The 14,043-nt window shown below is 35.6% G+C and overlaps 1 protein-coding gene across 1 annotated transcript in view; it reads right to left on the bottom strand.

Annotated features, from left to right (window-relative positions):
* The window catches only part of HTR2C (5-hydroxytryptamine receptor 2C), a 305,993-nt gene that overhangs the window by 189,620 nt on the left and 102,330 nt on the right, over window positions 1–14,043 (bottom strand). The window lies entirely within an intron of this gene.

Raw genomic sequence — 14,043 nt, 5'->3', positions numbered from 1 at the left:
AACATAAACACAATAAAATAAACTTTTTTTTAATTATCCACTATCAAACATTGTACATCTGGGCAATGTTCCTCTTAAGATACAAACATTCTTAAGGCATAATAAAAGACTTAATAGCATAAAATATTAAACGTTATGTAGGTTAAAAAGATAAATGACTCATCATTGTGCTTTATTTTAATCAGGACAATTTGTACACCAGCAAAATTTGCTCTTTGTGTTTTCAAAGAAGTGATTTACAAAAAAATGATCAAGTCTACTCTTTGTGACACACAGGCGGAGAACAGTGTGGAAAACTTAACAAAGCTGCAATATTGCAAAGACAACGTAATGCAGATGTCAGGTAGATAATGTCTGAATGACTGGCAAATTATTCCTTTATATCAAAGCACCGCACGAGGATTTGCATGTTATCACTTTTACCATATTGAAAAAATAATAGGTTTATTCCTAATTCAAGGACATGTTTATGTAAGTGTATCCTATACATCTTTGGATGTGTTGTGTAGTTATCAATATCGTGTCACAACCAGAACCAAGGGCTCATAGCACACATCCAGTCCTATAGACAGACAGCAAATTCCAGAATGCAAAAAATGAAAGACAGTGTCGTCCTCCCCTAAGATAATCAATGGGCGTCAGTTTCTAATTAATATATTTGCAACACACATTTAATCATTTAAATGCACATCACCAACCTTATGTGTTTTACTAAAGTGGAACTAAACTGAAAAAAAAATCAAACTTACCTTTAATCCTGCAGACCCCTCGATGACGCTGGTCCTTCCAGTGATCTGGTTCCACATTGTCCTGAAATTCCTCTTTGTCTCTGCGCTGAGGAAGCGTTGGATGCCACCATCTTCAGTCTTCTGTTCCGTCTATTTCTTGTCTTCTTGGCACTTCACCTGATCTCACACTGCACAGGTGATGTAGCCGCTGTAAAGGGTAAAGAAAAGAGCAAATCTCATTGCGCTTGCGTGAGATCTGCATCTCTTTCCCTCAATAGAAAAAATGCCCCTTCTACGCATGTCCAAGATTAGGGCATGCGCAGAAGGAGCACTCAGAGCCTTACGGGATGCATGACGTAGGTATCCCGAGAGGCTCTGCGCTCCCTTAAAGTCTTGAGCACCAATCAATACTGAAAGGGGAGGTGCTGCACCCCTTTTTTTTCTTTTTAAAAAAAAAGGGGTTGCACTTGAAAAAATATAAAGCATTTTTCCTTTATATATTACATGGTTGTCTACCCTATTATGTACATTAAAAATGTTCAGTTTAGGTCCGCTTTAAATTTAAAAGGGTGGTCTTTTGCCTGATTTACTTAAATTAGTTCTTAAAATTGTGTAACAGATCCACAAATATCATTCTGAACATTGCACACATATGTTGAAGGAGACTGGTGGAGGCTGCAATGCTAAAACAGAGGAACAGAGGCTTGTCTGTGCAAGACAAGCACATTTCCCCTCACAGGAAACAGTCATTAATTTAAAATGTGACAGTGTCACCTTATATTTGCAAATACCAACAATAATGAAGTTCTGAAGTTCAAACTTGCACCTTTTTAAGGTTATATAATTACTTATTTTACTAATGTGAATAAAGTAGCTTTTCACAATGTCACATCCCTGATCATAAAAAATTACATACAAATTGAGGGGCAAAAGGAAACTTTTTTTGCACCTATATTCCATTTTTTAAGTAACAAACATACATTTTAAATTACAATTGCTATTTATTTAAAAATTATATATATAAATAAAAAACATTTAAATACGACATAGGTAAGTCTCAAATATTGTTTGTTCAATACGTTTCGTAGATTTATCTCCACTTCCTCAGGAACTGAATTGAGATCTACGAGTTTCTTGAAAACATAAAGAACACACGTTTAATCATATGAGCATAATGAATGAGCATATATTATTATCCAAGTGTACAGTAGTAAAAAAACTTATGATAACCATACAGAATCCTCCCTTAGGAGCCGTTTCCTTAAAAAGACAGCACAAGATAAACCAGATGGAACCGAAGCATTGGAAATTGAATTTATATTATTATGTTCATTCAATATGTTAAACACAAGAAATGCAATAACAGCATTTTCTTTATGGTGTGCCCATCCTACACTACATGGAGCTGCATAATAGGGTCTTTGTTAAAGTAGAACTATAATTCCACTTAAAACATTTGTGACCAAGCAGGGCCTATTGCAAAAACAGCAATGTTCATTCTCCAATAAGCAATCTTACCTGCCTGAAAGCTCCCTAGAGCTGTCAAAATTAGAATAACAGTGTCCTGCGACAGATTGGGGACAGGTGAGTGTATAACAGGGTTTATTTCCGGTTTAATATAAGGCAACCCACCGGAATTTATACCCGGTTCTCTTATAGGTTTGACATATGTAACCATCTGCATTGACAGACTGGAATTATGTAATTCTTGTGTATATGTACAGGAGTTCGTCTATTCATGGCAGCTGGCTGGACATTTCAGAAAAAATGTGAACAGGCAGGTAAGTATGTTTCGTAGCACAAGGAACATTTCCTGCAATATAGAACCTGCCTGCCTGCAGTTTTTTTATTTTTATTTTTTTATTTGGTTCTACTTTACGGAAAATAAGCTTATAAAAAATGTTCATTTACTAAACCTTACACTTAGCTGATGTTTTCTGTTTGGGATATTTAACTTATATAAAAAGATCACGCCAAAGCGGTTACTATGCAAAATCATAGCAGTATCTTCTTTTAGCAAGATGTTTGAATATTTCTGGAAATAAATAAACATCTGTGTGATTATAATTTGGAAATAATGCATCCATTCATTAAATGCTGATACCATGCAGAAATTTAAATGTGCAAGACTGACATAAGGAAGACTAATTGGAATCCCTTGAGCACCAGATATACATATTAAAATTGTGTCTGAATTAGGTGTAAGCAAGTCACATTTACATATGCAATATATGATTTTAATGTAATAATTTATTAATATTTTCTATTAAAACAAGGACAGGTACAAAGGTTTTTACTTTTTTTTGTATACACACACAATTAATTCCTTTATGACATATCTTCAAGAAATATATTAATAAGGATTAATTAATAATAATAATTAATAATAATAATAATAATAATAATAATAAATAATAATTAATAAGGATACATATTCATCAGTGAAGATGGGTGATCCAGCAAACCTGGAATGGATCAACAACCATCCTTGGAGAGAGCTATCAAGTCTCTACCCCCTACAATAGCCACTGCAATAACTTTTTTAAAGAACTTTTTTTCCAGGGAGAGGCTGGAGACAGAACAAAATGATGACTGTCATACAACCAAGATTTTTTTGGAAACAGTATAATTTTTTACTTCATTATTTCAGTTATACAGAATCTTCCCTAATTTTAAAATATTCAACATGGTAAATCTAAATATTGCCACACGATTCAACTAACTAATTAATTTGCTACTGTGGGAGAAACATTTTCTGTTATATTTTATATAATGATATGCTTTTACATATTTGCTGGCCAGAAATCACTCTGCTACTTTCTAGTTTAACAGACAAAATGGGAAATATTACAAATGTATATTTAGGAGTTCCAGATCAACAGAAGAGGATCTTTTTTTCCCAAGGCAATACAAACGTCATGTTTTGTAAATACATAAAAAAATAATAATAATTACCACACTCATATAGTTTCATTGGGTATGGCCAATCAAAGTCATTTGGCAGCCAGTCACAACCATCCTCCCTCCCCTGCACTGCTCTGGCAGGAAAAGGAGAGACGGGGGGGCACATACCTAATTATGTCCCATAAAAGGCGTAACAAATGTCAGGCCTGCCTTACCTCCTGATAAATAAACATCTAGTGTAATTGCAATCTACACAAAAGCTTTTAAAATATATGAATATATTGAAATATATTATTATTCACAAAGGGAGAGAATAGGTCTAAAATGATACTAGAAATAATTGAACTAAATGCTCTCTAAAACGTTTATTTTGTTTAGGATTAAAAGCTACAAAGGCACTCTGTATCTCATAGGTTGTTCTGGCCCTTATACTGTATATTAAAGAGCTCTATTCTTAGAGGGCATTGTCAGAAAACTTCTCATAGGTCCTTGCATAGTATGCAAAACAATAATTCACAAACAACACATACTATTTCCCTAAATTCATTCTTAAAGCAGAGATTATTCCTAAATTGCAAAAGCCTTTAATTCTAATTTTAACACGGAACTAAACCAAAAACAAAAAAATGACCGCAATCCTGTCCTGCGTCATCCTTGGATTCCTCTTCGTCCTGGTGCTGAGGAAGAGCTGTGTGCTGCCATTTTTATTCTTCTTTTTTGCCTTCTTCTTCGGTCTTCTTGGCACGTCACCCGATCTCAGACTGCACAGAGATCAGGTGAGGTAGCCGCTGTGCTATGCCCTTCTGTGCATGTACTAGATCTCGGGCATGGGCAGAAAAAGAACCCAGAGCCTCCAGAGATGCGTGACATAGGTATTCCGGGAGGCTCTGCGCTCCCATTCAGTCAAAAAATAAAAAATGATTAAGATTTTCCTATTACATATATTGTCTTCCCTTTTATATAAAATGAAGAAATGAAAATCTTGAGTTTAGGTACGTTTTAACTTGACTGTAACACATAACCTTCAACCTAACTCCACTTAACCCAAACCTACAAATAAACTTGTACCAAACCCTCCCCCTTAACACATACCCTAAAATGTGTCCATTAAACTATATCCCTAACCTTAACCTTAAACATTAATTAATAATAATGAACTAATTTGCCTAAAACTTTGTCTTTAACAACAATTTGGGTCTCTGTTGTACATGCCTATACACTAAGCATGAAGGTTTAACTAGACTGCTGAACTTTTACTGCAGTGGTAATAAACCATAGTACCATGAAAGCTTCGGGTTCCTCCAGAGGTTGTTAGGGGTTCCTTGAGCACCTTGTCACTCTCAGGTCAGTTTAACTGATACTGTCTGTAAGGGTGGCAATCTTCCCACTGGCCAGCAACATAGGAGACATTTTTCCCACTGACCACCTCACTAATGTACTGTTTGTTGTGACATAATAAGGGGTCCTCCCATGTCAAATAGGTTGAGAAGCACTGATCTACTCTGTGGCTGATCAACAAGTTTGTCTGTTTGTTCCTACCCTATGTGGAAGCCTGTCTGTCTCTTTAGTATGACTATTCATGCCTTGGTTCATACTGTAAAGGATTTGTACTTTACTGGATCATTGTCCTCCTGTTCTGACCATCAGCCTGCTGACTACTATCTGCTCCTTCCTCTGTCCATCTGTGGTGGACTCAAACCTCCCTTGCATCTTCATTGCCTGTTAGTGAGCTATCATCCTTTAAGATACAGTGGGTCTATCGAACAATGTGAAAGAGTTTGTACATTCTCCCTATGTTTGCATATTTTCCTCCAGATGCTTTCAGTTATTTACAAAAACATGCTTGTAAAAGTAATTGGTTTTCACTCAAAAAAAGTCTCGGTGTTAGGTGTGTATAACTACGGTAGCAACATTAGACTGCATGCTCCCTTGGGTGCAGGTATTTCTATGGTGTAAAGTGTAAAGTAAATCGGTATTCATTATCTAAAGCTCAGTGAAAATAAATCACTTTTCATACAAAGGTTAACACATTTGGAAAACAAGCACAAGGAATAAAGGACAGAGTTCTTGGGAGAACCGGATCACAGTGGAAGCACAGTCTTTAAACTGAGAGCCAGATATACAAATCAATACTTGTTGTTTTCAAAACAGCGGTATATTTTATAAGGCAACAAAAGACAATTTGTAATCAATATTAAACTGAGCACAAACCAACCAAGTATTTTAAAGCTCACTTTTGGGCAGATATAAAAAACACCAATGAAAACATTTTTGTTTTTTTCCAAATACAAAAATTGCATTTCAAAATGCAAATAGTGTAAGCATCTGCGTGTGCAGCTCGGTGTACAACCTCAACATAGCTGGCTGCTGGAAATGAAAGTACTTCCATTGGCATGTATGGGAGTTGCGTCATTCCAGCTTGGCCAATCAAGATCTCAAACCCGGAAGAGGAACAGGTAAAGGTGACTTTAAAAGGAGATTGGAGAGGTGACTTTATTTCAAAACAGGTAAGTTCCTTTTATTAAAAAGGCCTGTCCTTTCTGCAATAAAGAACCTGCCTACTCACAATTTTCAATTTTATCTCTAACGGGTAAAGGTCAGGTCACAAGCCTGGTGGTTCTATCTGGCAAGGCTATGTAAACCTCAGGACCAGATGCAATGATGAAACAGTTTCCATATTTTAAAACAATTATCAGTTTTGGGGGGTAACTATAAAATTCAGGTGCCACATCCATAGTTAGAGTTTCTACAATGTTGATTTTCCAGATTAATTGGACATTTAAAGCATCAAAAGTAATTTTTCTTAAAACAACATCAATTATAAAAACGTATTATTCATTAAAAGGCATACATGTGAGATATCAGTTGACAATTTTCCATAGATTATATCAATAACGATAACCAATTTTATATTTCTCAACACATTTCACAAGCATTGCTTCCTCAGGAGGCATACAGGACAAAAACAATACTGCAACAAACAAAACCAACTTTTGGTGTCTTAAAAGTTTAATAAAACTGGAAATAAACAGTTTCCATATTTTACCAACCATATTATATATAACAAAGATTGGAAATAGGGGAAAATAAGTAATCTAATAAAACACTGGATATTGTTTATGATACACAGCATTTCAGGCAACAAAATATTTTTTAGTTAGGACCCATTCACAGCTATGTGATTTATGCTGGTGGATGTTAACACATGTGAACAGCTTGGTGTGAATAGACCCTTAGGGTATACATTGACTTTAGAGAAGAACGATTAAACATATCAGTAAAAACGCCATTATCACAAAAATATGGAGTTTATATATTAATAGAATAGAGTGCATGAAATAATTTTGTATTTCCTTGGAGTTGGGGCTGCTCTCTGTGTACAATAATGGGCCCAAGGTTGTTTGTTGGCAGGGAAAGCTTCGGTTTCGATTTGTACCTCAAACACCAAAACAGACCAAGAACTGAATTTATGTAAATATTTGCATCTAAATAGCATAAAAGATTAGTAGAAGCAATTTCACTAGGCAATTACAATACATAAGTACACAATACTAATAATAAATATAATATGCAAACGTTCCTTTTACTCTTCAGGATAGATCCCATAATCATTTTTTTTCTAGTACAAAAATAATAATGGTTGTGTTGTCTGAATGTTACAAAATATTATGGGAGTAATTAATGGAAATAAATCCCCTAGGTCGTAGTGATTATTATTGGAAAAAAAATATATCTAAAAAGTTCTTTTCTGCATGGTAATCCTGTTGACATCACATTAGGATCAGCAATGAAGTCTCGATATTTGGTTAATTTAGTTGCTTTTGACATCCAATATGTCCACATTGCATGCGCTGTGTAAATGAGAAAAATACACACAGCATGTACAATGAGGACAACGTGGAGTCATTCTTTGCACTGGACATGAAAATAAGCCAGGGTTATTGTTAGATTCAATCTCCTACAACATTCAGTTCAGTATAAAATGTTAACTTATAAAAACATAATTAAATGTAGCAGATCTGCAGTAACATCAGATTTAAGTAAACTTTAACACATACAGACTATATATATTAGATTTATGGTATTTTCTAAATGGGTTACTGATAAGCTAATATCCAATCTTTTACAATTATCAGCTACCTTTTGCCACATGCTTTACTTTCATTTGACAGAAAATACACCTTTTTCACTTGAGGTATGTTCCCACAGATTCCCCTGACCCACCCCCTACCCCAGCACTTTTTGGAAATTGTGTGGGTAACTGGAAAATGCAGAGTCAATAGACTTCAAAGTTATGTGTATTTTAAGATTAGCAGAGTTTTCTCTAAAAAAGATAATGGAAACTGGTATATTTCAGTTTAATTGTTTGGACCCTATTTACATCATAAATAAATGAATATGGAGACTTGGTGTCAAATCATAGATTCCACATGGCCAGTTCAAGGCAATAATACAATAAATCACCCAATTGTTAAGATTCTTAGTTATAGTAATATAAGCCTAAAACAATAAAAATCCCATATGTGCATGTAATCAGTATTCAAGAAATCATGCCAAGCTCCCAGTTACCCACTGGTTTTATTATGTTATCTCTATAGTAACAGTGTTTGCTTTATAACTTTATGTGTGTATATTGAAATTTGCAACTGATGAAATCTTTTTTTCTGCTCAGATTGTGCATGTAATTTAAAACAATGAGACAGACTAGCGTATTGATTCATATTCATAGCAGGAAAAAGCTGGAGAGCTTATGCAGAAAACTGCAGACTCTGACTTTCAATGTCACTCTCTGGCTATATAACACATGAATATATTATAAAAGGCTGTTTGTCCAAACAAAATAACCAATGATTTAATCAGTAAACAGGGCACTTGTATGTAGGTCTTATATTAGGGTTGTGCTTTAACCTTCTTTACACTAAAGTCACATGTTAGGATAGAAGATTTAGTTCTGTTTGCAAAAGTAGAAATTGATGAGCATCTGTAAGAAGGTGAAAAGCACCTTCTACAAGTAGCTTCTACCCATGGCAGCGTCATAGAGAATGAAGGGACGGAAGTGAGTGGTTTAGTACTACTCACTGCTACTAGGGATAAGCGAGAATGCCTCTGACATTCTCGAAAAAATTTCCTCGAACAGCTGATGGGTCCGTGAAGTTTCGGCGACCTGGTTTTGCAGATCCATCGGAAGATCGAGGAAATCATTACAGGAGGAGTACTGGGGCTGCAATTCCTTTGGGACCTGCAAGAACAATCACCTGTCCTTGCAGCCCTGTAGTATGTGTTCTTGGATAGAGATTGCAGCCATGGGAATCCTCCTGTGCGCGATCCCCGGGCACTAGAAGTTAAATGAGGGCTTGCCTGCTTTTAACGTCTAGTGCCTGGGGATCGAGCACAGGATGATTCCCACGGCTGCATTTGATCATGATGAGCACAGCCACGGGACTTTTGTGTTCTTGGATGGAGAATCTCTATCCAAGAACACATACTACAGGGCTGCAAGGGCAGGTGATTGTTCTTGCAGGTCCCAAAAGAATTTGATCTCGACGGACGAATTTACACAGGCCGTTCTTATATGTTTGGTAAGCGAGAACAGCCCGATTGGCCGCGAGAACAAATTTTAAAATTTTGCTTGCTCATTCCTAACTGCTACTACTCACTCAGATCTGCAGATATTGGTTCTTTAAGCAGTGAATGACTGAGCGCCTTTTTCTATGTAGATATACTAGGGAATGGGTAAAAACCTAATTGGGTTATAATTTGCAGCCTGTGTCCTGCTTGGGAGGCAGAAATTTCTACAAAAGAGAAGTAGAGTCTCCATCATTCTCTATCCCTATCAAAATATTTTAATGTTTCCCTTTACTCAGTGACAAATGGGTCCAGGTCAAGTATAGGGCCAAATCTTCCCAGCAGGGATACGGGTAATGATGAAAATTAGACAAAAGACCCAATCTTACCCTAGTCAATTCAACCAAAAATGTCTTTAATTCCACAAATCCCTCCATTGCACTCGAAAAGTCCTCGATCGGGTCCCGCACTGTCCTGGAGTTCTCCATCGTCCAGGCGCCACCATCTTTGGCCTTCTTCTTCCTTCTTGGTTATGTCACCTGATCTTGCACTGCGCAGGAGCGAGATCGTGTGACGTAGTCTGCTGCAAAGGGGGTAAAAAAGTGCCAATCTCACTGCACAATTATGAGATCGGCATCTCAGTCCCCTCGGTGTAAATGGCCTATCTGGACATGCCCAATCTCAAAGGAGCAGCCAGGAGCCTCCTGGGATGCGTGACATAGGTATCCCGGGGGCTTTGCGCTCCCATTCAGTCTTGTTAACCGTGGTAATTTTTTTTTTTTTTTAAAATAGGTGTCGCAGTTAAAAAAAATTCTATATTTTTACTTTATATAAAAGGGTGGTCTACCCTTTTATGTAAAGTGAAAATTTGAGTTTAGGTCTGCTTTAACCTCTTCTCCCTTTTTTCACTTAGAATCAGGTTCAGTCAAAGCTTGTCAGAAAATGGTAAAATTGAGAATGGATGCTTATTATGAAGTCAGGGACACATTTAATTCTTAGTTGCATTTCAATTGAATCCAAAGAACAAAAGACATTACAAAGAACAGGCATTGTTTTTTAAATAATTTATCATCTGAAATGTAATTAAACGTGTACTGAGGACTCTAGGTTTGCTCTTTCACAATGCTTTAGTGTATAAGCCTACTAGAAATCGGAGACTGCTTTGAGGTTCTATGAGGACCCTGTGAGGCTTTGGGAGCTTTTTTTGGAGCTTTTGATGTTACAGTGAAGGTTGATTTCTTTGGTTGCATGGATTCCCTTTTCTATTAACTTCCTTCCCTCCAGCTGTGTTTCTTTAATCCCAACAAGAGTTGATGAGCTGGACTATCTACAGCTGACTTATTCTGGTTGAGTGCTTTTCAGACAATTTGATATTAGGGGACTTAAAGTGTGATTCCCTTTTCATTAACTATTTCTTACCACATTGACTGGCTACTTGAATGGTGAACTCTGTGGCATGAACCTCCAATTTGTTACAAGGATTTACGGGATTTTGGATCACTGGACATTGACTGATGTGGATTTACATCACCAGATGACATAGATAATGCTAGATTTTTTTTTAGGTGTAATACAATTGAACTAACCCCTGTTTTTACTCACCTGTCTTAGTTCCATTGTGGGCACTGCTATCTTCTTCCTTGTTCTCTTCTTTGTTTCAATCTTTGCCCATTTTAATTGGCCGGGGCTGGGAATTTTTTCAGTCCCGCCAACCCCAGAGAAGCCTTGCATACACAAAATGATCAGGCAAGTAAGATTGCTTATTGCAGAAGGGATATTGTCTCTCCCTTTTTTCAATAGGGATCTGCCTTGTCACAAATATTTAACTTTTTTAAATTTATTAGTGTACTGTATTTATTTACATTGAACTGTTTCTGGGCTGTATAGAAATGTATCTATATATACCTATTCCCTTGGGGTGTGAATATCTGGCCCCCCGGCTTGCAAGACATGTGGTCTGGGACAAGAAATGAAGGCGGTCTGCACATTTGCTGCCCTACCTTTCCTAGCCACCCAAGCTAAAATCCTGGGTAAGGGTCAGGTTTGAATGTTTAGGTTGGGGGTGTGCTGTTTTTGACTACTTTGACATACTTCAATAGAAGCATATGTGAACAAAAAGGATATATATATATATATATATATATATAGTATTATTATTATTAATATTTATTTTCATATATATATATATATATATGTCAAAAAATGACAGTGCCTTTGTTGCAATCGAAACCTGTAATTGTCTTTGCACTTTCATCGCTTTCATTATATTCATTAATGATCATATATAAACTGCATGAATTTTTATTGACCATACAGAGTAGCACAATTATTTTTCAGATATCTGTATTTTGTGTTCCAATATCAAAGACAAGTCTTTTTCATTTACTGTCTTCTTGACCTTTTATAAAAGCAAAAAAACAACTTTCCTCTTCAACATACTGATATTCCATGTGACAATTACGTTGTGAACTTTTCATTTGGCTATTGGTCAACAGAGTCTGTGTGTTTAATAACTGCTGTTGTCTGCCCGGCCAACATCATAGTAAATAGAACAGGTGCATGTTGGACAGAAGAGATGACCTTTTCAGCTAAAAAAGTCTGCCAGATCCATCTGTGTGTAAACAGTCCTGTGACCAATAAAAAATAAATCATTTACCAGTATTTTGGAAATCTATTTCTCTATGGACTTGTATGGCTACATGGATAGCTAAATGAACAATAAAATAAAAATATCGCCCAGAGCAATCAATCAGATTGTGGCCGTAATTTTCCAGAGAGAAATAGTTGGAAAAGTCACTTCAGTTCCTTCATAGACATTCACCTAAATTTAATAGCTAAATCAACATATTATTCTTGTATTATGTATTCAGATTCATGTCTTCCATTGAGTAGCAATGGTGCTAAATTCAATTGTTAAAGATCAACCTCAAATAAAAATGAATTGTAACCCAAATAGATGTCTTATAAAACAATAAAATTATAATGAAAATAATCAATTTTACATGTTTGTAATGTCTGTAAAAAAAAACTGAAAATATCTCGGTTTCAGCCTCATAAAATTCCATATAAAATTTCACTTTATACTAAGACAGTGAAGAACAGTACAATGAGCCACAAGAGACTTGTCATTGATGGTATGAAAATCAGGGTGATTAATCATCAGTCATTAGTTGCCATTTATCCAATCAAAAGCTGCAAAATTTCATTTCAGAAAATTAGGTCAACAACCCGACAGGTGTTCATGGATCAGAAGAATGACTGGACACAATTACAAATACCTTGGCAGCTAGAATTGTTCATATATGGGTATTTCTATTGTGTATTTTGCTGTATTTCTGGAATTTATCAAATGCAGCCTTCTACTTCTGCTAAGCTTGGATAAAATATACTAAAATGGCTTACAGTAAATTGGATCATAGAACACTAACCAGTAGCAATGTACAGATGTCTGAAACGAATATTACAGTATCATCTTTATTTATTTTTTTTTTCTATAACATTATTGTGGAATTTTTTTTGCAATGATATGAATGCAAAGATTCTGTGAGATTCATTTTGGAGATGAAAAAATCTTCAATAGTATTAGCTGTTAAATATATGTGCTGTAGAATAGTAATAAAGGATAAATCTAGGCTTAAGATTTCAGGTTTTGGTTAAATAATCAAGTTTAAATGTATGTTAAAGTTACGTTTTCAATATACAGATTGATTAAAAAGCTCAATAAAGAGATAGCAATATTTTTTCAGGTGTGATGACATAAGCAATATGTTACATGGAATAGAAACAATGGTGACCAAACTTACTGAGAATATACCTGCATAAAGTTTTGAAGAAACTAAATGAAAAAAAGTTTTATAACTTCAGCAAAACATTTTTTTTTATATAAAATGGTGCAGGACAATATTCACTTTCACTGATATGGAAAGGATTGAAGGTCCGTGGTTATAGAAAGGGAGACCATGCGTCAAAAATTACCCCTACAGAGATGTATGTATTGTGATTATCAGCTCCGACAAATTAATCTAGGCATTTTTTAATGAAATCACCAGTAATGGATTTGAGATATTTTCTTACACGGTCACAAATTATTCTTCTGCCTTTGGATATGACCTTAGATATCCCAGTTCATAAAATGCCATGTATTCATATAGATTGTAGATGCATATACAGTGACACCGAAAATGAAATCTAAATTGCATCGATTAGAAACTACTATATATGCTCAGACTCAGAAAATACAACTTTTGGTATAGGGTTTTTTGTTTCAGTAGAAATAACTCTAAATTTGCATTCTTGTTCAGAACTGATAGGCTTGGACATTTAAAAATCAATATACTCATCTTGGAACCATTTCATGCTGCAACTCCACCAAGGACAGCACTATCTTTGTATGTAAAAAAGTGCACTTGACATGGCACTGCATAAACGATCACCTGTGACCCAAACCCACCAGCATTTGAGATCTTGAAAGCAGTTGAGAGCTGACATCATCACATAGGCAATTGCAAAAGTTATCACCAAAGGTATTCCTTGCAGGACTAGAGCAGATGGACACTTATGGGAGAATCTGGGTGATCTAGCAATCCCAGAATGGATTTGGTTCAAGACTGAAAATATTTGCCAACTTATAGCAAGTGGGTTTCAGGAAATAAATTCCAGCTTTTTTGGATCAACAGGGTTCTCCAATCAAAGGCCAACTTTTTTTTTGTCTTGGGAAGCTTTAATAAGTATGGTTTACACTTTTTCCTAATTGTAGGTATAATGTAACTTAAAACACTGCAGAAAGCAATATTGAGCAAGGATTTAATAACATCTATTTAACATTTCCAACAATTGTTGTTGGGAA

This window comes from Pyxicephalus adspersus, chromosome Z (genome assembly GCF_032062135.1).
Source record: "Pyxicephalus adspersus chromosome Z, UCB_Pads_2.0, whole genome shotgun sequence".
NCBI lineage: Eukaryota > Metazoa > Chordata > Amphibia > Anura > Pyxicephalidae > Pyxicephalus > Pyxicephalus adspersus.
The sequence above is the reverse complement of the archived record's forward strand: the minus strand, read 5'-3'. Positions and strand labels throughout refer to the sequence as shown.